This window comes from Carassius auratus, unplaced genomic scaffold, assembly GCF_003368295.1.
Source record: "Carassius auratus strain Wakin unplaced genomic scaffold, ASM336829v1 scaf_tig00217616, whole genome shotgun sequence".
Lineage (NCBI taxonomy): Eukaryota > Metazoa > Chordata > Actinopteri > Cypriniformes > Cyprinidae > Carassius > Carassius auratus.
The window spans coordinates 5475-29362 of NW_020529149.1; the positions used below are offsets into that span (position 1 = coordinate 5475).

A 23888-nucleotide genomic window follows, 5' to 3' on the forward strand; every position below is an offset into this window, starting at 1 on the left:
TGGCGAAATATGATGGGAAAAATGTTGATGTGTGGATAATCTTTAAAAACAGGATGGAATACTCTGTGAGACTGTTATGGAATTATTTCTCAATGGAAAACAAAGAGGATGATTTTATAGAAATGATTGTAAGAGGGAATCCAATGTTGGAAATGAAAGAAAATGGTGTAAACTGGCTATGGGGGAAATATGAATAATAATGTCATGAATTGTAACTGTATGAAACAAATTAAATGAATGTAAATTTTTTATAATAAAAAAAAAAAAAAATCTCGTCTGATCTCGGAAGCTAAGCAGGTTTGGGCCTGGTTAGTACTTGGATGGGAGACCGCCTGGGAATACCAGGTGCTGTAAGCTTTTTGGAAATTTTTCACTTAGTATATAATAATTTTGCCAAAAAATAGAGTCAATGCCGGATCTCTGAATCTTAGCAGGTTTGGGCCTGGTTAGTACATGGATGGGAGACTGCCTGTTAATACCAGGTGCTGTAAGCTTTTTGGACATTTTTGACTTAGTATATAATAATTTTGCCAAAAAATAGAGTCAATGCCCGATCTCTGAATATTTGCAGCTTTGGGCCTGGTTAGTACATGGATGGGAGACTGCCTGGGAATACCAGGTGCTTTAATCTTTTTGGAAAATTTCACGAATTATATAATAATCTTTCATTAAAAAAAAAAAAAAAAAAAAAAAAAAAAGAGTCAATGCCCGATCTCTGAATCTTAGCAGGTTTAGGTCTGGTTAGTACTTTGATGAGAGACTGCCTAGGAATACCAGGTGCTTTAAGCTTTTGGGCTTTCTTTCCTACTTATATAATGTACTGGCGATAAGATTGGCTGCTCTTTAAATAGCCCTCTCTTTGCAGCAGACTTCGCTTACAGCCATGCCAACCTGGCTTTGGCCGATCTCGTCTGATCTCGGAAGCTAAGCAGGTTTGGTCCTGGTTAGTACTTGGATGGGAGACCGCCTGGGAATACCAGGTGCTGTAAGCTTTTTGGACATTTTTCACTTAGTTTATAATAATTTTGCCATAAAATAGAGTCAATGCCCGATCTCTGAATCTTAGCAGGTTTAGGTCTGGTTAGTACTTTGATGAGAGACTGCCTAGGAATACCAGGTGCTTTAAGTTTTTGGGTTTTCTTTCCTACTTATATAATGTACTGGCGATAAGATTGGCTGGTCTTTAAATAGCCCTCTCTTTGCAGCAAACTTCGCTTACGGCCAAACCAACCTGGCAACGCTAGTGAGCCACACAGGAAGTGAGTTGGCAGTTTGTAGTAGGCAGTAGGTGAGAGAGGCTCACCTTGTGTTTTTTGTTTTGTTTTATCTGCGTAAAGATTTATTTCTTTTGCAACTTATTGATTTTTGTTTGTTATAGTTTTTATACTTCCCAGCAGCAGTTTGCTGTCTGGGGAGAAATTTTTCTTTTGTTTGAAAAATGGATGGATTACATGGCAAAGAAGTGGACATGGCAGGAGGAAGACGAGTGCTAACAGACAAAGAAATGGATAAAGAACAACGAGATGGACAAGGACGAATGGATTATAACAAGAGGATTTACTCTAAAGAGGCTACAGTAATTGTTGACATGGCGGATCAGAGAGATGCAAGAGCAGAGGACATTATCAAAGCAGTGAACGAAAGGATTGGAGGAGGAAAGATTCTAGCAGTCAGACCAAGGCAAGTAAAAGAATATGAAATTACACTGATAAACAGGGAGGCGTGCGATGGATTAGATGAAGGATTAATGATAAAAGGAAAACTGTGTGAGATTCGACAACTGAAAACAAGGGAGTATGTGGTTTCTTTCATACATTTGCCAGCCTATATTGAGGACTCTGACATTTTAATTAAATTACAAAATTGGGGCGTAACACCTGTTTCAGACATCATAAGAAGAATGTATCCAGGCACAGACATTGCGGATGGTACAAGGTACCTAAGGGTGAAATTTCCTAAAGAAGTAGTGTCTCTGCCATACAGTACAAAGTTTGATACGGAGGAGCGAACACAGTATTTCAGGATCATGCATGATCGTCAGGTTAAAACCTGTCGATTGTGCATGAATCCGGGACATGTGTTCAAAGACTGTCCAGATTTTAAATGTCATCAGTGCAATGGCCAGGGTCATTACGCAAGGGATTGCGATGCAATTAAGTGCCCGGATTGCAGAAAGGTGATCATAAGATGTGAGTGTTGGATGGAGAATGAAATTCAAAATAAAGAGTCAGAAGGTGTAGGAGGGCGAATGTCAAAAGAAACTGAATTACAAAATGGTGGAGAGAATGAGGAAGAGGATGGTGTGAATAAAGAGGCTATTGTGGAAAATAAGAAGGAATTGGAAGAGAAAAGGCTGGAAGGAGAAATGGACAAAGGAATATTGACATCACAGGAAGTAACACAAGGGGTATTGGAGGAAATGGAGAACCAAGGATTAAAAGAAAAGGAGGAGGAAATGCAAGAGATAACTGAAGAGGAGAAAGAAATGGAATTGGAAGAGAAAAGGCTGGAAGGAGAAATGGACAAAGGAATATTGACATCACAGGAAGTAACACAAGGGGCATTGGAGGAAATGGAGAACCAAGGACTAAAAGAAAAGGAGGAGGAAATGCAAGAGATAACTGAAGAGGAGAAAGGAGTGGACAGAATGGATGATAGAAAGGACAAAAGGGTGACATTAAGAAGGAGAACCCTTAAGGTAATACCAAATGTGAATGTGGCCAGAAAAAAAGACATTTTAGGGAAAAATACAATAAGGGGAAACATTTGTTTGAGAATAAATTTCAAGTGTTGAGGGAAGATGAGGAGGAGGAGGTAGACTAAGAATACAATGTTTGGTTTAAATTTGTATTATTATTTATTATTATAATGTTTTTATACATTGTATCATGGTATGCTAATGCCTTAATTGTATTTCAAAAAGAAAAATGGAGATAAAAGGTTATTTATTGAATGTAAAGTGAAATAAATGTGTTTGGTGTTTAGAGAAATGGCTTTTATCAAACCTGTGGCAAATAATTATTGTTTTTGTTTGTTATGCTTCTGTGGAAAATGTGTACAATGTTTTTAATGAAATATTTTAAATTTGTTAATAAAAAAAAAAAAAAAAAAAAAAAAAATCTCGTCTGATCTCGGAAGCTAAGCAGGTTTGGGCCTGGTTAGTACTTGGATGGGAGACCGCCTGGGAATACCAGGTGCTGTAAGCTTTTTGGAAATTTTTCACTTAGTATATAATAATTTGGCAAAAAAATAGAGTCAATGCCCGATCTCTGAATCTTAGCAGGTTTGGGCCTGGTTAGTACATGGATGGGAGACTGCCTGTTAATACCAGGTGCTGTAAGCTTTTTGGACATTTTTCACTTAGTATATAATAATTTTGCCAAAAAATAGAGTCAATGCCCGATCTCTGAATCTTAGCAGGTTTAGGTCTGGTTAGTACTTTGATGAGAGACTGCCTAGGAATACCAGGTGCTTTAAGCTTTTGGGCTTTCTTTCCTACTTATATAATGTACTGGCGATAAGATTGGCTGGTCTTTAAATAGCCCTCTCTTTGCAGCAGACTTCGCTTACGGCCATACCAACCTGGCTATGCCCGATCTCGTCTAATCTCGGAAGCTAAGCAGGTTTGGGCCTGGTTAGTACTTGGATGGGAGACCGCCTGGGAATACCAGGTGCTGTAAGCTTTTTGGACATTTTTCACTTAGTTTATAATAATTTTGCCAAAAAATAGAGTCAATGCCCGATCTCTGAATCTTAGCAGGTTTAGGTCTGGTTAGTACTTTGATGAGAGACTGCCTAGGAATACCAGGTGCTTTAAGCTTTTGGGTTTTCTTTCCTACTTATATAATGTACTGGCGATAAGATTGGCTGGTCTTTAAATAGCCCTCTCTTTGCAGCAGACTTCGCTTACGGCCATACCAACCTGGCTATGCCCGATCTCGTCTGATCTCCGAAGCTAAGCAGGTTTGGGCCTGGTTAGTACTTGGATGGGAGACCGCCTGGGAATACCAGGTGCTGTAAGCTTTTTGGACATTTTTCACTTAGTTTATAATAATTTTGCCAAAAAATAGAGTCAATGCCCGATCTCTGAATCTTAGCAGGTTTAGGTCTGGTTAGTACTTTGATGAGAGACTGCCTAGGAATACCAGGTGCTTTAAGCTTTTGGGTTTTCTTTCCTACTTTCCTACTAGAGTCAATGCCCGACCTCTGAATCTTAGCAGGTTTGGGCCTGGTTAGTACTTGGATGGGAGACCGCCTGGGAATACCAGGTGCTGTAAGCTTTTTGGAAATTTTTCACTTAGTATATAATAATTTTGCCAAAAAATAGAGTCAATGCCCGATCTCTGAATCTTAGCAGGTTTAGGTCTGGTTAGTACTTTGATGAGAGACTGCCTAGGAATACCAGGTGCTTTAAGCTTTTGGGTTTTCTTTCCTACTTATATAATGTACTGGCGATAAGATTGGCTGGTCTTTAAATAGCCCTCTCTTTGCAGCAAACTTCGCTTACGGCCATACCAACCTGAGGGCGCTAGAGTGCAACTAAGGAAGTAGTGTGGCAGCAATTCAGAGAGATAGGCTCTCTGCATTTTTGTTTTGTTTTTTGTTTTATTTATGTTTGGAGTGAACAAAATAACAGTTGGAAAGTTTGGTTTTTTGTTTCAATGCTAACCAGCAGCTTTTAAGCTGTCTGGGAGGTATTTATTTTTAGTTTGTTTGACTTTTTTGTTTGTTTTTCTCGTGTGGGGAAAGAGCAATCAAAGAAAATGGAGGAACACAAAAGGAACTGCAAGGATAAAGGCACAGAAATTTGCAGACAACAGGATAAAGGACTGAGAAAAGGTTTGCGAGATGAAAGTGGAAAAAATATAATTGAAAATCAAAGAGTATATTTAAAGGAGGCAACCATAACCATTGATGTAGCAGAGGTACAAAATGGAGGAGTAGAAGACATCATTAAATCCATAGTAGAGAAGGTGGGAGAAGGAAAAATCCTTGCTGTAAGACCAAAACAACATGGATTATATGAGGTAACTTTGGAAAAAGAAGAGCTTTGTGATGAACTTCTAAATGGACTGGAAATTAAAGGAATAAAGTGTGAAACTAAAAAGCTACAAGACAGGGAGTATGTGGTCTCCTTTATGCACTTACCAGTCTACCTAGAAGATACGGCCATTCTGGACAAGTTGGAAGGGTGGAGAGTAATCCCCACATCACAAATAAGGAGAAGATATTATCCGAGAACGGACATCGAGGATGGAACCAGATTTGTAAAGGTAAAATTCCCGAGAGAAGTGGCTTCATTACCTTACAGTACACGCTTCGAGACCGCAGAAGGAACACAACATTTTAGGATTATACACAGTCAACAGGTAAAAACATGTCGATTGTGCATGAGTCCACAGCACATCCTCAAGGACTGTCCAGAGTTTACATGTCACAAGTGCGAGGAACAAGGTCACTATGCAAGGGATTGTACAGCAGTCAAGTGCCCAGATTGTTTTAAAACTATGAACAAATGTGAATGCTGGATGAATACCGGAGAAGAGGAAGAGGAAGAGGAAGAGGAAGAGGAAGAGGAAGAGGAAGATGAAGAGGAAGAGGAAGAAGAGGAGCAAGAGGAAAATGGGCGGATACTAAAGGAGGCTATAGAAACAAAAGAAAGAAGTGAAAGAGAGGAGCAACAGGAGGCAGCAATGGAGGAAGAGAGGGAGAATGATAAGGAACTGGCAAGTGAAAATGAAGGACAAAAATCTGAAGAAAATGAAAGCATTGACAAAGTAGTATGGACACCAGCAGACAGAGTTACAAATACAAAAGACAAGTTTACTGCATCAGAAAGCAGCCAAAATATGGAAATGACATATGGTATTGGAGTGGGAAGAGATTTGGAGGATCAAAAGAGTGGCAAGGACTTGGGAAGACTCGTAAGAAGAAGGACTTTAAAGGTAAAACCAAATTTAGAATCATCTAAGAAAAGAATTGTTAAAAGGGAAATAAAGAAAAATGTTAATAGATTTGAAGTGTTGAGGATCCTAGAAGAAGAAAAAGAGGAAGAAGAAGAAAGTTAACAATGGTGATTCCTAAATACTTATTTTCTTATTTTATGGTATTAAGTATTGTTGTTTTTAATGCAAGAGGTTTACTTAACAGGGAAAAATTTGAAATGGTTAAAGAATTGTGTAAAGATGAAGATTTAATAATACTTCAAGAAACAAACTGGAGAGGTGATGTAATGGATGATTTTAAAAAGAGGTGGGCTGGGGAAATATTTTTTAATAATGATGATGGAAGAATGGGAAGAGGGGTTGCTATTTTAATAAGAAAAGGTATAGATGTGAAAGTAAAAGTAATATATGATGATGGGAAAGGAAAATCTATTGCAGTTGAAATAAGACATGAAGATGAATGCTTTGTGATATTTAATTTGCATGCACCAAATGAAGTGAAAGAAAAAAAGGATTTTTTTAATGAATTAAGAGGTTTGGTAGAAAAGTGGAAGAAAGTAATGATGGTAGGAGATTTCAATACAGTTTTTTGTAAAAGAGATTTGGCAGACGGGATGGTTTTTAGAGCAGATGAGGGGAGAAAAGAACTTAGAACTCTAATGGAAGAAAATAACTTAATGGATGTGTGGAGAGAGAGGAATGAAAAGAAAAGAGAGTTTACCAGAAAACAAATTGTAGGGAATTTTTTATGTCAGTCACGGATTGATCACATTTTAAGTACAAGAAATTTAGATTATTTTATTGAGGATATATTTTATAAAGATACAGTTTTGAGTGATCATAAAATGGTTTCTTTGAAGATAGACTTTAACAAAAAGGAGAGAGGACCTGGAGTATGGGTTTTAAACACAGAGCTTTTAAAGAGTGAAAGTTATAAATTGGAAATAGAAAAATTATTAGAAACAGAGAAAGAGGATGGGATGTATGTAGAGGATAAAAGAATATGGTGGGAGAATGTAAAATATGAAATAAAGAAATTTTCAATAAAATATAGTAAAACTGTTCAGAGGGTAAAACGGAAAAAGGAAAAAGAGATAAGGATGGAATTAAGAGAAGAGCAACAAAAGAGAAGTGGAGATATACAAAAAATAATAGTCTTGGAAGAGAAACTAAAGAAAATAGAGGAGGGAAAATGTAAAGGAGCTATGATGAGAAGCAAAGCAAAATACATTGTTGAGGGAGAGAGGTGTACAAAATTTTTCTTTAATTTGGAGAAAAGTAAAGGAAAAGCAGAACTAATGAAGGAAATAAAGAGGAAGGATGGTAAAACAGTGAAGGGAACAGAAGAAATCCTTAAAGAAATAAAATGTTACTATGAAGACCTTTTTAGAACAAATAAAATAAATAATGAGGAAAAAAAGTTTTTATTACAGCAAATTACTGCCAAGGTAGAAAAAGAAGATAAAAAACTTTGTGAAAAAGAAATAGAAAAAGAAGAGATAATGAGGGCTATAGAACTTTTAAATGGAGGAAAAAGTCCAGGAATAGATGGACTGGTAGGTGAGTTTTATAAGGCTTTTAAAGATAAAATAAGCACAATTTTAAAAGAAGTATATGATCAGGTTTTTGAGAAAGGTGAATTATATCAGATGATGGGAATGGGGCTAATGAAGATAATATATAAAGGAAAAGGGGATAAAACAGTTTTAAATAATTTTAGACCAATTACTATGCTAAATACAGATTTAAAGATTTTAGCAAAAGTCTTAGCTGATAGGATGAGGAAGGTATTACCTACAATAATAAAGACTAATCAGTCATATGGGGTAAATGGAAGAGACATTGCAGACACAATAAGTAGTATAAGAGACTTAATAGGTTATATGAGAGAAGAAAATAAGTGTGGATATGTAATCAGCCTTGATTTCGAAAAAGCTTTTGACAGAGTGGAACATAGTTTTTTATTTTCAATTTTAGAACGTTTTGGTTTTGGAATTAATTTTATTAAATGGATAACAATTTTATACAGAGGAGCAATGACAAAAGTGAAATGCAATGGCTTTTTAACAGAACCTTTTAAAATTACACGTTCAATAAGACAAGGGTGTCCACTATCGGCACAGTTATACTCCTTGGTAGCAGAACCTTTGGGGATGGTAATAAATAAAGAAGAAAGAATACAGGGAATAGAACTGGAGAGGGGAATAGAAGGACAAAAAATATTTCAATACGCTGATGACACGACAGTAATAGTTAGAGATATTGGAAGTGTGGGAATAGTTATGGAAGAAGTGAGAAGATTTTGTCAAGGCACTGGAGCAAAAATAAATGAAGATAAAACTGTTTGTATGAGATTCGGAAAATCACCAGTTTTAATAGAAAATTTTGCTTTCAAAGAAGTACAAGAAATGAAGATTTTAGGTGTAATTTTAGGAAAAGAGGAAAAAAATACAAGAGATAAGATGTGGGAAGAGATTATAGGAGCAATGGAAAGAAGATTAGTATTTTGGAGATACAGGAATTTAAATCTAAAAGGAAAGATTTTAATTGTAAATGTTTTATTGTTGTCCAAAATATGGTATATTATGTCTGTTTCATCTATGCCTTTTTGGACGGCACAAAGGATAAAAAGATGTATTTTGGATTTTTTATGGGAGAAAAAGCCTGCGAGAATTGCATACAACACGCTAATTGGTCCAGTAGAAGAAGGAGGTTTAGGTCTAGTAGATATTGAGCAAAAGAAAAAAAGTATGAGAGTCAAAACAGTCAAAAAGTATTTGGATGAGGAAAACAAAAGTGAATGGAAAATAACAATGGAACTTTATTTAAACATATGTGGGAATTTGAAGATAGGAAACAATATTTTATGGATGAAATTAAAGAATGGGATGATGCAGAGAATACCAGACTTCTATAAGGAAGTTTTAAGTGCTTGGAGTTCTTTACTCTCAGAAATTGAATTTAAACCACATGGAAGGGAAATGATTTTAAACCAACCTTTGTTCTTAAATAAGAATATTGTTTCACAAGGAAAAGAGATTTATTTTAAGAAGTGGATTGAAGTAGGGTTTTTAAAAGTAAGGGATGTGTTATATGAGTATAAAGAAGGGTTTCTACCCATACAAGTGTTGATTGATGCTATGGAGGAAGCAAAAGAAGAATATAATGAAAACACTCTTAAAAAACAATATGAAGAAGTAAAGAAGGCAATACCTAAAGAATGGGTTGAGGAGATTCAGAATGAGGAAAAATCTGAAAACAGAGTGGATGTGTTTTTGAAAAGAGGGGACAAATTGATGGTTTTTAATTTATGTACTGTGAAAATGTTTTATCATTTTTTTGTAAATTCTGTTTTTAAAAAACCTATTGCCAACCAATTCTGGTTAAGGCACTTCAATGGAGTTGACGAAGGACTCATTTGGAAGAATATGAGATGGAAGTTTTTAGATACAGATCTTGAATGTTTGGATTATTTCATAAGACAAAATGTGATGTTCACTGAAATGAGGCTGTGTAAGATTGGAATGGAACAAGATGCAATATGTAAAGTATGTAAAACAGAAGATGAAGGAATTTTACACCTGTTTTTACTTTGTGAAGGATTGGGTCAATTTTTTGGAGTTTTAAAAAAGTTAGTTTGGGATTTAAGAAAAACGACTAAAGAAATTAGCTGGAATATAACTCTTATGTTGGGGTTAAACGATAAATGTCAAAATAAACAAGTTATTAATTTACTCTTAATTCTAGCAAAAAAGGTCATATGGAAGAGGAGAAATATTGCAAAAAACAAAAATTATGTCTTGGATTTGTGGCTGTATTTTAAATCAGAAATTGAGAATTACATACAAACCCTGTATGATTTTTTTAAGTGGAAGAATGACATGGAAATGTTTAATACTATTTTTACTAAAGATGTAAGACACATTTTAGAAAAGTATAATGTTGTTTCTCCAGGAAGTGATGTTTCTGTATGTTGATTCAAAATTGTTGTATGGAAGATATATGTATTGTTGATCCCATAAGTTAAATAAAAAAAAAAAAAAAAAAAAAAAAAGCTATGCCCGATCTCGTCTGATCTCCGAAGCTAAGCAGGTTTGGGCTTGGTTAGTACTTGGATGGGAGACCGCCTGGGAATATCAGGTGCTGTAAGCTTTTTGGACATTTTTCACTTAGTATATAATAATTTTGCCAAAAAATAGAGTCAATGCCTAATCTCTGAATATTAGCAGGTTTGGGCCTGGTTAGTACATGGATGGGAGACTGCCTGGGAATACCAGGTGCTTTAATCTTTTTGGAAAATTTCACGAATTATGTAATAATCTTTCATTAAAAAAAAAAAAAAAAAAAAAAAAAAAAAAAGAGTCAATGCCCGATCTCTGAATCTTAGCAGGTTTAGGTCTGGTTAGTACTTTGATGAGAGACTGCCTAGGAATACCAGGTGCTTTAAGCTTTTGGGTTTTCTTTCCTACTTTCCTACTAGAGTCAATGCCCGATCTCTGAATCTTAGCAGGTTTGGGCCTGGTTAGTACTTGGATGGGAGACCGCCTGGGAATACCAGGTGCTGTAAGCTTTTTGGACATTTTTCACTTAGTTTATAATAATTTTGCCAAAAAATAGAGTCAATGCCCGATCTCTGAATATTTGCAGGTTTGGGCCTTGTTAGTACATGGATGGGAGACTGCCTGGGAATACCAGGTGCTTTAATCTTTTTGGAAAATTTCACGAATTATATAATAATCTTTCATTAAAAAAAAAAAAAAGAGTCAATGCCCGATCTCTGAATCTTAGCAGGTTTAGGTCTGGTTAGTACTTTGATGAGAGACTGCCTAGGAATACCAGGTGCTTTAAGCTTTTGGGCTTTCTTTCCTACTTATATAATGTACTGGCGATAAGATTGGCTGCTCTTTAAATAGCCCTATCTTTGCAGCAGACTTCGCTTACGGCCATACCAACCTGGCTATGCCCGATCTCGTCTGATCTCGGAAGCTAAGCAGGTTTGGGCCTGGTTAGTACTTGGATGGGAGACCCCCTGGGAATACCAGGTGCTGTAAGCTATTTGGACATTTTTCACTTAGTTTATAATAATTTTGCCAAAAAATAGTCAATGCCCGATCTCTGAATCTTAGCAGGTTTAGGTCTGGTTAGTACTTTGATGAGAGACTGCCTAGGAATACCAGGTGCTTTAAGCTTTTGGGCTTTCTTTCCTACTTATATAATGTACTGGCGATAAGATTGGCTGCTCTTTAAATAGCCCTCTCTTTGCAGCAGACTTCGCTTACAGCCATACCAACCTGGCTATGCCCGATCTCGTCTGATCTCGGAAGCTAAGCAGGTTTCGGCCTGGTTAGTACTTGGATGGGAGACCGCCTGGGAATACCAGGTGCTGTAAGCTTTTTGGACATTTTTCACTTAGTATATAATAATTTTGCCAAAAAATAGAGTCAATGCCCGATCTCTGAATATTTGCAGGTTTGGGCCTGGTTAGTACATGGATGGGAGACTGCCTGGGAATACCAGGTGCTTTAATCTTTTTGGAAAATTTCACGAATTATATAATAATCTTTCATTAAAAAAAATAAAAAAAAAGAGTCAATGCCCGATCTCTGAATATTTGCAGGTTTGGGCCTGGTTAGTACTTTGATGAGAGACTGCCTTGGAATACCAGGTGCTTTAAGCTTTTGGGCTTTCTTTCCTACTTATATAATGTACTGGCGATAAGATTGGCTGCTCTTTAAATAGCCCTCTCTTTGCAGCAGACTTCGCTTACGGCCATACCAACCTGGCTATGCCCGATCTCGTCTGATCTCGGAAGCTAAGCAGGTTTGGGCCTGGTTAGTACTTGGATGGGAGACCGCCTGGGAATACCAGGTGCTGTAAGCTTTTTGGAAATTTTTCACTTAGTATATAATAATTTTGCCAAAAAATAGAGTCAATGCCGGATCTCTGAATCTTAGCAGGTTTGGGCCTGGTTAGTACATGGATGGGAGACTGCCTGTTAATACCAGGTGCTGTAAGCTTTTTGGACATTTTTGACTTAGTATATAATAATTTTGCCAAAAAATAGAGTCAATGCCCGATCTCTGAATATTTGCAGCTTTGGGCCTGGTTAGTACATGGATGGGAGACCGCCTGGGAATACCAGGTGCTGTAAGCTTTTTGGACATTTTTCACTTAGTTTATAATAATTTTGCCATAAAATAGAGTCAATGCCCGATCTCTGAATCTTAGCAGGTTTAGGTCTGGTTAGTACTTTGATGAGAGACTGCCTAGGAATACCAGGTGCTTTAAGTTTTTGGGTTTTCTTTCCTACTTATATAATGTACTGGCGATAAGATTGGCTGGTCTTTAAATAGCCCTCTCTTTGCAGCAAACTTCGCTTACGGCCAAACCAACCTGGCAACGCTAGTGAGCCACACAGGAAGTGAGTTGGCAGTTTGTAGTAGGCAGTAGGTGAGAGAGGCTCACCTTGTGTTTTTTGTTTTGTTTTATCTGCGTAAAGATTTATTTCTTTTGCAACTTATTGATTTTTGTTTGTTATAGTTTTTATACTTCCCAGCAGCAGTTTGCTGTCTGGGGAGAAATTTTTCTTTTGTTTGAAAAATGGATGGATTACATGGCAAAGAAGTGGACATGGCAGGAGGAAGACGAGTGCTAACAGACAAAGAAATGGATAAAGAACAACGAGATGGACAAGGACGAATGGATTATAACAAGAGGATTTACTCTAAAGAGGCTACAGTAATTGTTGACATGGCGGATCAGAGAGATGCAAGAGCAGAGGACATTATCAAAGCAGTGAACGAAAGGATTGGAGGAGGAAAGATTCTAGCAGTCAGACCAAGGCAAGTAAAAGAATATGAAATTACACTGATAAACAGGGAGGCGTGCGATGGATTAGATGAAGGATTAATGATAAAAGGAAAACTGTGTGAGATTCGACAACTGAAAACAAGGGAGTATGTGGTTTCTTTCATACATTTGCCAGCCTATATTGAGGACTCTGACATTTTAATTAAATTACAAAATTGGGGCGTAACACCTGTTTCAGACATCATAAGAAGAATGTATCCAGGCACAGACATTGCGGATGGTACAAGGTACCTAAGGGTGAAATTTCCTAAAGAAGTAGTGTCTCTGCCATACAGTACAAAGTTTGATACGGAGGAGGGAACACAGTATTTCAGGATCATGCATGATCGTCAGGTTAAAACCTGTCGATTGTGCATGAATCCGGGACATGTGTTCAAAGACTGTCCAGATTTTAAATGTCATCAGTGCAATGGCCAGGGTCATTACGCAAGGGATTGCGATGCAATTAAGTGCCCGGATTGCAGAAAGGTGATCATAAGATGTGAGTGTTGGATGGAGAATGAAATTCAAAATAAAGAGTCAGAAGGTGTAGGAGGGCGAATGTCAAAAGAAACTGAATTACAAAATGGTGGAGAGAATGAGGAAGAGGATGGTGTGAATAAAGAGGCTATTGTGGAAAATAAGAAGGAATTGGAAGAGAAAAGGCTGGAAGGAGAAATGGACAAAGGAATATTGACATCACAGGAAGTAACACAAGGGGTATTGGAGGAAATGGAGAACCAAGGATTAAAAGAAAAGGAGGAGGAAATGCAAGAGATAACTGAAGAGGAGAAAGAAATGGAATTGGAAGAGAAAAGGCTGGAAGGAGAAATGGACAAAGGAATATTGACATCACAGGAAGTAACACAAGGGGCATTGGAGGAAATGGAGAACCAAGGACTAAAAGAAAAGGAGGAGGAAATGCAAGAGATAACTGAAGAGGAGAAAGGAGTGGACAGAATGGATGATAGAAAGGACAAAAGGGTGACATTAAGAAGGAGAACCCTTAAGGTAATACCAAATGTGAATGTGGCCAGAAAAAAAGACATTTTAGGGAAAAATACAATAAGGGGAAACATTTGTTTGAGAATAAATTTCAAGTGTTGAGGGAAGATGAGGAGGAGGAGGTAGACTAAGAATACAATGTTTGGTTTAAATTTGTATTATTATTTATTATTATAATGTTTTTATACATTGTATCATGGTATGCTAATGCCTTAATTGTATTTCAAAAAGAAAAATGGAGATAAAAGGTTATTTATTGAATGTAAAGTGAAATAAATGTGTTTGGTGTTTAGAGAAATGGCTTTTATCAAACCTGTGGCAAATAATTATTGTTTTTGTTTGTTATGCTTCTGTGGAAAATGTGTACAATGTTTTTAATGAAATATTTTAAATTTGTTAATAAAAAAAAAAAAAAAAAAAAAAAAAAAAAAATCTCGTCTGATCTCGGAAGCTAAGCAGGTTTGGGCCTGGTTAGTACTTGGATGGGAGACCGCCTGGGAATACCAGGTGCTGTAAGCTTTTTGGAAATTTTTCACTTAGTATATAATAATTTGGCAAAAAAATAGAGTCAATGCCCGATCTCTGAATCTTAGCAGGTTTGGGCCTGGTTAGTACATGGATGGGAGACTGCCTGTTAATACCAGGTGCTGTAAGCTTTTTGGACATTTTTCACTTAGTATATAATAATTTTGCCAAAAAATAGAGTCAATGCCCGATCTCTGAATCTTAGCAGGTTTAGGTCTGGTTAGTACTTTGATGAGAGACTGCCTAGGAATACCAGGTGCTTTAAGCTTTTGGGCTTTCTTTCCTACTTATATAATGTACTGGCGATAAGATTGGCTGGTCTTTAAATAGCCCTCTCTTTGCAGCAGACTTCGCTTACGGCCATACCAACCTGGCTATGCCCGATCTCGTCTAATCTCGGAAGCTAAGCAGGTTTGGGCCTGGTTAGTACTTGGATGGGAGACCGCCTGGGAATACCAGGTGCTGTAAGCTTTTTGGACATTTTTCACTTAGTTTATAATAATTTTGCCAAAAAATAGAGTCAATGCCCGATCTCTGAATCTTAGCAGGTTTAGGTCTGGTTAGTACTTTGATGAGAGACTGCCTAGGAATACCAGGTGCTTTAAGCTTTTGGGTTTTCTTTCCTACTTATATAATGTACTGGCGATAAGATTGGCTGGTCTTTAAATAGCCCTCTCTTTGCAGCAGACTTCGCTTACGGCCATACCAACCTGGCTATGCCCGATCTCGTCTGATCTCCGAAGCTAAGCAGGTTTGGGCCTGGTTAGTACTTGGATGGGAGACCGCCTGGGAATACCAGGTGCTGTAAGCTTTTTGGACATTTTTCACTTAGTTTATAATAATTTTGCCAAAAAATAGAGTCAATGCCCGATCTCTGAATCTTAGCAGGTTTAGGTCTGGTTAGTACTTTGATGAGAGACTGCCTAGGAATACCAGGTGCTTTAAGCTTTTGGGTTTTCTTTCCTACTTTCCTACTAGAGTCAATGCCCGACCTCTGAATCTTAGCAGGTTTGGGCCTGGTTAGTACTTGGATGGGAGACCGCCTGGGAATACCAGGTGCTGTAAGCTTTTTGGAAATTTTTCACTTAGTATATAATAATTTTGCCAAAAAATAGAGTCAATGCCCGATCTCTGAATCTTAGCAGGTTTAGGTCTGGTTAGTACTTTGATGAGAGACTGCCTAGGAATACCAGGTGCTTTAAGCTTTTGGGTTTTCTTTCCTACTTATATAATGTACTGGCGATAAGATTGGCTGGTCTTTAAATAGCCCTCTCTTTGCAGCAAACTTCGCTTACGGCCATACCAACCTGAGGGCGCTAGAGTGCAACTAAGGAAGTAGTGTGGCAGCAATTCAGAGAGATAGGCTCTCTGCATTTTTGTTTTGTTTTTTGTTTTATTTATGTTTGGAGTGAACAAAATAACAGTTGGAAAGTTTGGTTTTTTGTTTCAATGCTAACCAGCAGCTTTTAAGCTGTCTGGGAGGTATTTATTTTTAGTTTGTTTGACTTTTTTGTTTGTTTTTCTCGTGTGGGGAAAGAGCAATCAAAGAAAATGGAGGAACACAAAAGGAACTGCAAGGATAAAGGCACAGAAATTTGCAGACAACAGGATAAAGGACTGAGAAAAGGTTTGCGAGATGAAAGTGGAAAAAATATAATTGAAAATCAAAGAGTATATTTAAAGGAGGCAACCATAACCATTGATGTAGCAGAGGTACAAAATGGAGGAGTAGAAGACATCATTAAATCCATAGTAGAGAAGGTGGGAGAAGGAAAAATCCTTGCTGTAAGACCAAAACAACATGGATTATATGAGGTAACTTTGGAAAAAGAAGAGCTTTGTGATGAACTTCTAAATGGACTGGAAATTAAAGGAATAAAGTGTGAAACTAAAAAGCTACAAGACAGGGAGTATGTGGTCTCCTTTATGCACTTACCAGTCTACCTAGAAGATACGGCCATTCTGGACAAGTTGGAAGGGTGGAGAGTAATCCCCACATCACAAATAAGGAGAAGATATTATCCGAGAACGGACATCGAGGATGGAACCAGATTTGTAAAGGTAAAATTCCCGAGAGAAGTGGCTTCATTACCTTACAGTACACGCTTCGAGACCGCAGAAGGAACACAACATTTTAGGATTATACACAGTCAACAGGTAAAAACATGTCGATTGTGCATGAGTCCACAGCACATCCTCAAGGACTGTCCAGAGTTTACATGTCACAAGTGCGAGGAACAAGGTCACTATGCAAGGGATTGTACAGCAGTCAAGTGCCCAGATTGTTTTAAAACTATGAACAAATGTGAATGCTGGATGAATACCGGAGAAGAGGAAGAGGAAGAGGAAGAGGAAGAGGAAGAGGAAGAGGAAGATGAAGAGGAAGAGGAAGAAGAGGAGCAAGAGGAAAATGGGCGGATACTAAAGGAGGCTATAGAAACAAAAGAAAGAAGTGAAAGAGAGGAGCAACAGGAGGCAGCAATGGAGGAAGAGAGGGAGAATGATAAGGAACTGGCAAGTGAAAATGAAGGACAAAAATCTGAAGAAAATGAAAGCATTGACAAAGTAGTATGGACACCAGCAGACAGAGTTACAAATACAAAAGACAAGTTTACTGCATCAGAAAGCAGCCAAAATATGGAAATGACATATGGTATTGGAGTGGGAAGAGATTTGGAGGATCAAAAGAGTGGCAAGGACTTGGGAAGACTCGTAAGAAGAAGGACTTTAAAGGTAAAACCAAATTTAGAATCATCTAAGAAAAGAATTGTTAAAAGGGAAATAAAGAAAAATGTTAATAGATTTGAAGTGTTGAGGATCCTAGAAGAAGAAAAAGAGGAAGAAGAAGAAAGTTAACAATGGTGATTCCTAAATACTTATTTTCTTATTTTATGGTATTAAGTATTGTTGTTTTTAATGCAAGAGGTTTACTTAACAGGGAAAAATTTGAAATGGTTAAAGAATTGTGTAAAGATGAAGATTTAATAATACTTCAAGAAACAAACTGGAGAGGTGATGTAATGGATGATTTTAAAAAGAGGTGGGCTGGGGAAATATTTTTTAATAATGATGATGGAAGAATGGGAAGAGGGGTTGCTATTTTAATAAGAAAAGGTATAGATGTGAAAGTAAAAGTAATATATGATGATGGGAAAGGAAAATCTATTGCAGTTGAAATAAGACATGAAGATGAATGCTTTGTGATATTTAATTTGCATGCACCAAATGAAGTGAAAGAAAAAAAGGATTTTTTTAATGAATTAAGAGGTTTGGTAGAAAAGTGGAAGAAAGTAATGATGGTAGGAGATTTCAATACAGTTTTTTGTAAAAGAGATTTGGCAGACGGGATGGTTTTTAGAGCAGATGAGGGGAGAAAAGAACTTAGAACTCTAATGGAAGAAAATAACTTAATGGATGTGTGGAGAGAGAGGAATGAAAAGAAAAGAGAGTTTACCAGAAAACAAATTGTAGGGAATTTTTTATGTCAGTCACGGATTGATCACATTTTAAGTACAAGAAATTTAGATTATTTTATTGAGGATATATTTTATAAAGATACAGTTTTGAGTGATCATAAAATGGTTTCTTTGAAGATAGACTTTAACAAAAAGGAGAGAGGACCTGGAGTATGGGTTTTAAACACAGAGCTTTTAAAGAGTGAAAGTTATAAATTGGAAATAGAAAAATTATTAGAAACAGAGAAAGAGGATGGGATGTATGTAGAGGATAAAAGAATATGGTGGGAGAATGTAAAATATGAAATAAAGAAATTTTCAATAAAATATAGTAAAACTGTTCAGAGGGTAAAACGGAAAAAGGAAAAAGAGATAAGGATGGAATTAAGAGAAGAGCAACAAAAGAGAAGTGGAGATATACAAAAAATAATAGTCTTGGAAGAGAAACTAAAGAAAATAGAGGAGGGAAAATGTAAAGGAGCTATGATGAGAAGCAAAGCAAAATACATTGTTGAGGGAGAGAGGTGTACAAAATTTTTCTTTAATTTGGAGAAAAGTAAAGGAAAAGCAGAACTAATGAAGGAAATAAAGAGGAAGGATGGTAAAACAGTGAAGGGAACAGAAGAAATCCTTAAAGAAATAAAATGTTACTATGAAGACCTTTTTAGAACAAATAAAATAAATAATGAGGAAAAAAAGTTTTTATTACAGCAAATTACTGCCAAAGGTAGAAAAAGAAGATAAAAAACTTTGTGAAAAAGAAATAGAAAAAGAAGAGATAATGAGGGCTATAGAACTTTTAAATGGAGGAAAAAGTCCAGGAATAGATGGACTGGTAGGTGAGTTTTATAAGGCTTTTAAAGATAAAATAAGCACAATTTTAAAAGAAGTATATGATCAGGTTTTTTGAGAAAGGTGAATTATATCAGATGATGGGAATGGGGCTAATGAAGATAATATATAAAGGAAAAGGGGATAAAACAGTTTTAAATAATTTTAGACCAATTACTATGCTAAATACAGATTTAAAGATTTTAGCAAAAGTCTTAGCTGATAGGATGAGGAAGGTATTACCTACAATAATAAAGACTAATCAGTCATATGGGGTAAATGGAAGAGACATTGCAGACACAATAAGTAGTATAAGAGACTTAATAGGTTATATGAGAGAAGAAAATAAGTGTGGATATGTAATCAGCCTTGATTTCGAAAAAGCTTTTGACAGAGTGGAACATAGTTTTTTATTTTCAATTTTAGAACGTTTTGGTTTTGGAATTAATTTTATTAAATGGATAACAATTTTATACAGAGGAGCAATGACAAAAGTGAAATGCAATGGCTTTTTAACAGAACCTTTTAAAATTACACGTTCAATAAGACAAGGGTGTCCACTATCGGCACAGTTATACTCCTTGGTAGCAGAACCTTTGGGGATGGTAATAAATAAAGAAGAAAGAATACAGGGAATAGAACTGGAGAGGGGAATAGAAGGACAAAAAATATTTCAATACGCTGATGACACGACAGTAATAGTTAGAGATATTGGAAGTGTGGGAATAGTTATGGAAGAAGTGAGAAGATTTTGTCAAGGCACTGGAGCAAAATAAATGAAGATAAAACTGTTTGTATGAGATTCGGAAAATCACCAGTTTTAATAGAAAATTTTGCTTTCAAAGAAGTACAAGAAATGAAGATTTTAGGTGTAATTTTAGGAAAAGAGGAAAAAATACAAGAGATAAGATGTGGGAAGAGATTATAGGAGCAATGGAAAGAAGATTAGTATTTTGGAGATACAGGAATTTAAATCTAAAAGGAAAGATTTTAATTGTAAATGTTTATTGTTGTCCAAAATATGGTATATTATGTCTGTTTCATCTATGCCTTTTTGGACGGCACAAAGGATAAAAAGATGTATTTTGGATTTTTTATGGGAGAAAAAGCCTGCGAGAATTGCATACAACACGCTAATTGGTCCAGTAGAAGAAGGAGGTTTAGGTCTAGTAGATATTGAGCAAAAGAAAAAAAGTATGAGAGGTCAAAACAGTCAAAAAGTATTTGGATGAGGAAACAAAAGTGAATGGAAAATAACAATGGAACTTATTTAAACATATGTGGGAATTTGAAGATAGGAAACAATATTTTATGGGATGAAATTAAAGAATGGGATGAATGCAGAGAATACCAGACTTCTATAAGGAAGTTTTAAGTGCTTGGAGTTCTTATCTCAGAAATTGAATTTAAACCACAATGGAAGGGAAATGATTTTAAAACCAACCTTTGTTCTTAAATAAGAATATTGTTTCACAAGGAAAAGAGATTTATTTTAAGAAGTGGATTGAAGTAGGGTTTTTTTAAAAGTAAGGGATGTGTTATATGAGTATAAAGAAGAGGTTTCTACCCATACAAGTGTTGATTGATGCTATGGAGGAAGCAAAAGAAGAATATAATGAAAAACACTCTTAAAAAACAATATGAAGAAGTAAAGAAGGCAATACCTAAAGAATGGGTTTGAGGAGATTCAGAATGAGGAAAAATCTGAAAACAGAGTGGAATGTGTTTTTGAAAAGAGGGGAACAAATTGATGGTTTTTAATTTATGTACTGTGAAAATGTTTTATCATTTTTTTGTAAATTCTGTTTTTAAAAAACCTATTGCCAACCAATTCCTGGTTAAGGCACTTCAATGGAGTTGACGAAGGACTCATTTGGAAGAATATGAGATGGAAGTTTTAGATACAGATCTTGAAATGTTTTGGATTATTTCATAAGACAAAATGTGATGTTCACTGAAATGAGGCTGTGTAAGATTGGAATGGAACAAGATGCAATAATGTAAAGTATGTTAAAACAGAAGATGAAGGAATTTTACAACCTGTTTTTACTTTGTGAAGGATTGGGTCAATTTTTTGGAGTTTTAAAAAAGTTAGTTTGGGATTTAAGGAAAAACGACTAAAGAAATTAGCTGGAATATAAACTCTTATGTTGGGGTTAAACGATAAATGTTCAAAATAAACAAGTTATTAATTTACTCTATAATTCTAGCAAAAAAGGTCATATGGAAGAGGAGAAATATTGCAAAAACAAAAATTATGTCTTGGTATTTGTGGCTGTATTTTAAATCAGAAATTGAGAATTACATACAAACCCTGTATGATTTTTTTAAGTGGAAGAATGGACATGGAAATGTTTAATACTATTTTTACTAAAGATGTAAGACACATTTTTAGAAAAGTATAATGTTGTTTTCCAGGAAGTGATGTTTCTGTATGTTGATTCAAAATTGTTGTATGGAAGATATATGTATTGTTGATCCCATAAGTTAAATAAAAAAAAAAAAAAAAAAAAAAAAAAGCTATGCCCGATCTCGTCTGATCTCCGAAAGCTAAGCAGGTTTGGGCTTGGTTAGTACTTGGATGGGAGACCGCCTGGGAATATCAGGTGCTGTAAGCTTTTTTGGACATTTTCACTTATAATAATAATTTTGCCAAAAAATAGAGTCAATGCCTAATCTCTGAATATTAGCAGGTTTGGGCCTGGTTAGTACATGGATGGGAGACTGCCTGGGAATACCAGGTGCTTTAATCTTTTTGGAAAATTTCACGAATTATGTAATAATCTTTCATTAAAAAAAAAAAAAAAAAAAAAAAAAAAAAAGAGTCAATGCCCGATCTCTGAATCTTAGCAGGTTTAGGTCTGGTTAGTACTTTGATGAGAGACTGCCTAGGAATACCAGGTGCTTTAAGCTTTTGGGTTTTCTTTCCTACTTTCCTACTAGAGTCAATGCCCGATCTCTGAATCTTAGCAGGTTTGGGCCTGGTTAGTACTTGGATGGGAGACCGCCTGGGAATACCAGGTGCTGTAAGCTTTTTGGACATTTTTCACTTAGTTTATAATAATTTTGCCAAAAAATAGAGTCAATGCCCGATCTCTGAATATTTGCAGGTTTGGGCCTTGTTAGTACATGGATGGGAGACTGCCTGGGAATACCAGGTGCTTTAATCTTTTGGAAAATTTCACGAATTATATAATAATCTTTCATTAAAAAAAAAAAAAGAGTCAATGCCCGATTCTCTGAATCTTAGCAGGTTAGGTCTGGTTAGTACCTTTGATGAGAGACTGCCTAAAGGAATACCAGGTGCCTTTAAGCTTTGGGCTTTCTTTCCTACTTATATAATGTACTGGCGATAAGATTGGCTGCTCTTTAAATAGCCCTATCTTTGCAGCAGACTTCGCTTACGGCCATACCAACCTGGCTATGCCCGATCTCGTCTGATCTCGGAAGCTAAGCAGGTTTGGGCCTGGTTAGTACTTGGATGGGAGACCCCCTGGGAATACCAGGTGCTGTAAGCTATTTGGACATTTTTCACTTAGTTTATAATAATTTTGCCAAAAAATAGTCAATGCCCGATCTCTGAATCTTAGCAGGTTTAGGTCTGGTTAGTACTTTGATGAGAGACTGCCTAGGAATACCAGGTGCTTTAAGCTTTTGGGCTTTCTTTCCTACTTATATAATGTACTGGCGATAAGATTGGCTGCTCTTTAAATAGCCCTCTCTTTGCAGCAGACTTCGCTTACAGCCATACCAACCTGGCTATGCCCGATCTCGTCTGATCTCGGAAGCTAAGCAGGTTTCGGCCTGGTTAGTACTTGGATGGGAGACCGCCTGGGAATACCAGGTGCTGTAAGCTTTTTGGACATTTTTCACTTAGTATATAATAATTTTGCCAAAAAATAGAGTCAATGCCCGATCTCTGAATATTTGCAGGTTTGGGCCTGGTTAGTACATGGATGGGAGACTGCCTGGGAATACCAGGTGCTTTAATCTTTTTGGAAAATTTCACGAATTATATAATAATCTTTCATTAAAAAAAATAAAAAAAAGAGTCAATGCCCGATCTCTGAATATTTGCAGGTTTGGGCCTGGTTAGTACTTTGATGAGAGACTGCCTTGGAATACCAGGTGCTTTAAGCTTTTGGGCTTTCTTTCCTACTTATATAATGTACTGGCGATAAGATTGGCTGCTCTTTAAATAGCCCTCTCTTTGCAGCAGACTTCGCTTACGGCCATACCAACCTGGCTATGCCCGATCTCGTCTGATCTCGGAAGCTAAGCAGGTTTGGGCCTGGTTAGTACTTGGATGGGAGACCGCCTGGGAATACCAGGTGCTGTAAGCTTTTTGGAAATTTTTAACTTAGTATATAAGTATATATAATTTTGCCAAAAAATAGAGTCAATGCCGGATCTCTGAATCTTAGCAGGTTTGGGCCTGGTTAGTACATGGATGGGAGACTGCCTGTTAATATTTGCAGCTTGGGCCTGGTTAGTACATGGATGGGAGACCGCCTGGGAATACCAGGTGCTGTAAGCTTTTTGGACATTTTTCACTTAGTTTATAATAATTTTGCCATAAAATAGAGTCAATGCCCGATCTCTGAATCTTAGCAGGTTTAGGTCTGGTTAGTACTTTGATGAGAGACTGCCTAGGAATACCAGGTGCTTTAGTTTTTGGGTTTTCTTTCCTACTTATATATAATGTACTGGCGATAAGATTGGCTGGTCTTTAAATAGCCCTCTCTTTGCAGCAAACTTCGCTTACGGCCAAACCAACCTGGCAACGCTAGTGAGCCACACAGAGTGAGTTGCAGTTTGTAGTAGGCAGTAGGTGAGAGAGGCTCACCTTGTGTTTTTTGTTTTGTTTTATCTGCGTAAAGATTATTTCTTTGCAACTTATTGATTTTTTGTTTGTTATAGTTTTTATACTTTCCAGCAGCAGTTTGCTGTCTGGGGAGAAATTTTTCTTTTTTTGAAAAATGGATGGTTACATGGCAAAGAAGGGACATGGCAGGAGGAAGACGAGTGCTAACAGACAAAGAAATGGATAAAGAACAACGAGATGGACAAGGACGAATGGATTATAACAAGAGGATTTACTCTAAAGAGGCTACAGTAATTGTTGACATGGCGGATCAGAGATGCAGAGCAGAGGACATTATCAAAGCAGTGAACGAAAGGATTGGAGGAGGAAGATTCTAGCAGTCAGACAAGGCAAGTAAGAATATGAAATTACACTGATAAACAGGGAGGCGTGCGATGGATTAGATGAAGGATT

General features: G+C 36.5%; 11 non-coding genes across 11 annotated transcripts; all 11 read left to right on the top strand.

The window, feature by feature from the left end:
* Positions 1 to 873: 873 nt before the first annotated feature.
* LOC113101615 (5S ribosomal RNA) lies at positions 874 to 992 on the top strand. The gene has a single exon (XR_003290246.1). It is a non-coding gene; the product is annotated as a 5S ribosomal RNA (ribosomal RNA).
* A 2572-nt stretch (positions 993 to 3564) lies between these two features.
* On the top strand, positions 3565 to 3683 carry LOC113101620 (5S ribosomal RNA). Its single transcript, XR_003290250.1, has one exon. It is a non-coding gene; the product is annotated as a 5S ribosomal RNA (ribosomal RNA).
* Positions 3684 to 3904: 221 nt separating this feature from the next.
* On the top strand, positions 3905 to 4023 carry LOC113101611 (5S ribosomal RNA). The gene has a single exon (XR_003290242.1). It is a non-coding gene; the product is annotated as a 5S ribosomal RNA (ribosomal RNA).
* A 6857-nt stretch (positions 4024 to 10880) lies between these two features.
* On the top strand, positions 10881 to 10999 carry LOC113101618 (5S ribosomal RNA). Its single transcript, XR_003290248.1, has one exon. It is a non-coding gene; the product is annotated as a 5S ribosomal RNA (ribosomal RNA).
* A 219-nt stretch (positions 11000 to 11218) lies between these two features.
* Positions 11219 to 11337, top strand: LOC113101613 (5S ribosomal RNA). Its single transcript, XR_003290244.1, has one exon. It is a non-coding gene; the product is annotated as a 5S ribosomal RNA (ribosomal RNA).
* Positions 11338 to 11706: 369 nt separating this feature from the next.
* Positions 11707 to 11825, top strand: LOC113101608 (5S ribosomal RNA). Its single transcript, XR_003290240.1, has one exon. It is a non-coding gene; the product is annotated as a 5S ribosomal RNA (ribosomal RNA).
* A 2851-nt stretch (positions 11826 to 14676) lies between these two features.
* LOC113101609 (5S ribosomal RNA) lies at positions 14677 to 14795 on the top strand. The gene has a single exon (XR_003290241.1). It is a non-coding gene; the product is annotated as a 5S ribosomal RNA (ribosomal RNA).
* Positions 14796 to 15016: 221 nt separating this feature from the next.
* LOC113101612 (5S ribosomal RNA) lies at positions 15017 to 15135 on the top strand. The gene has a single exon (XR_003290243.1). It is a non-coding gene; the product is annotated as a 5S ribosomal RNA (ribosomal RNA).
* A 6874-nt stretch (positions 15136 to 22009) lies between these two features.
* On the top strand, positions 22010 to 22128 carry LOC113101619 (5S ribosomal RNA). Its single transcript, XR_003290249.1, has one exon. It is a non-coding gene; the product is annotated as a 5S ribosomal RNA (ribosomal RNA).
* Positions 22129 to 22347: 219 nt separating this feature from the next.
* On the top strand, positions 22348 to 22466 carry LOC113101614 (5S ribosomal RNA). Its single transcript, XR_003290245.1, has one exon. It is a non-coding gene; the product is annotated as a 5S ribosomal RNA (ribosomal RNA).
* A 368-nt stretch (positions 22467 to 22834) lies between these two features.
* LOC113101617 (5S ribosomal RNA) lies at positions 22835 to 22953 on the top strand. The gene has a single exon (XR_003290247.1). It is a non-coding gene; the product is annotated as a 5S ribosomal RNA (ribosomal RNA).
* Positions 22954 to 23888: the final 935 nt, after the last annotated feature.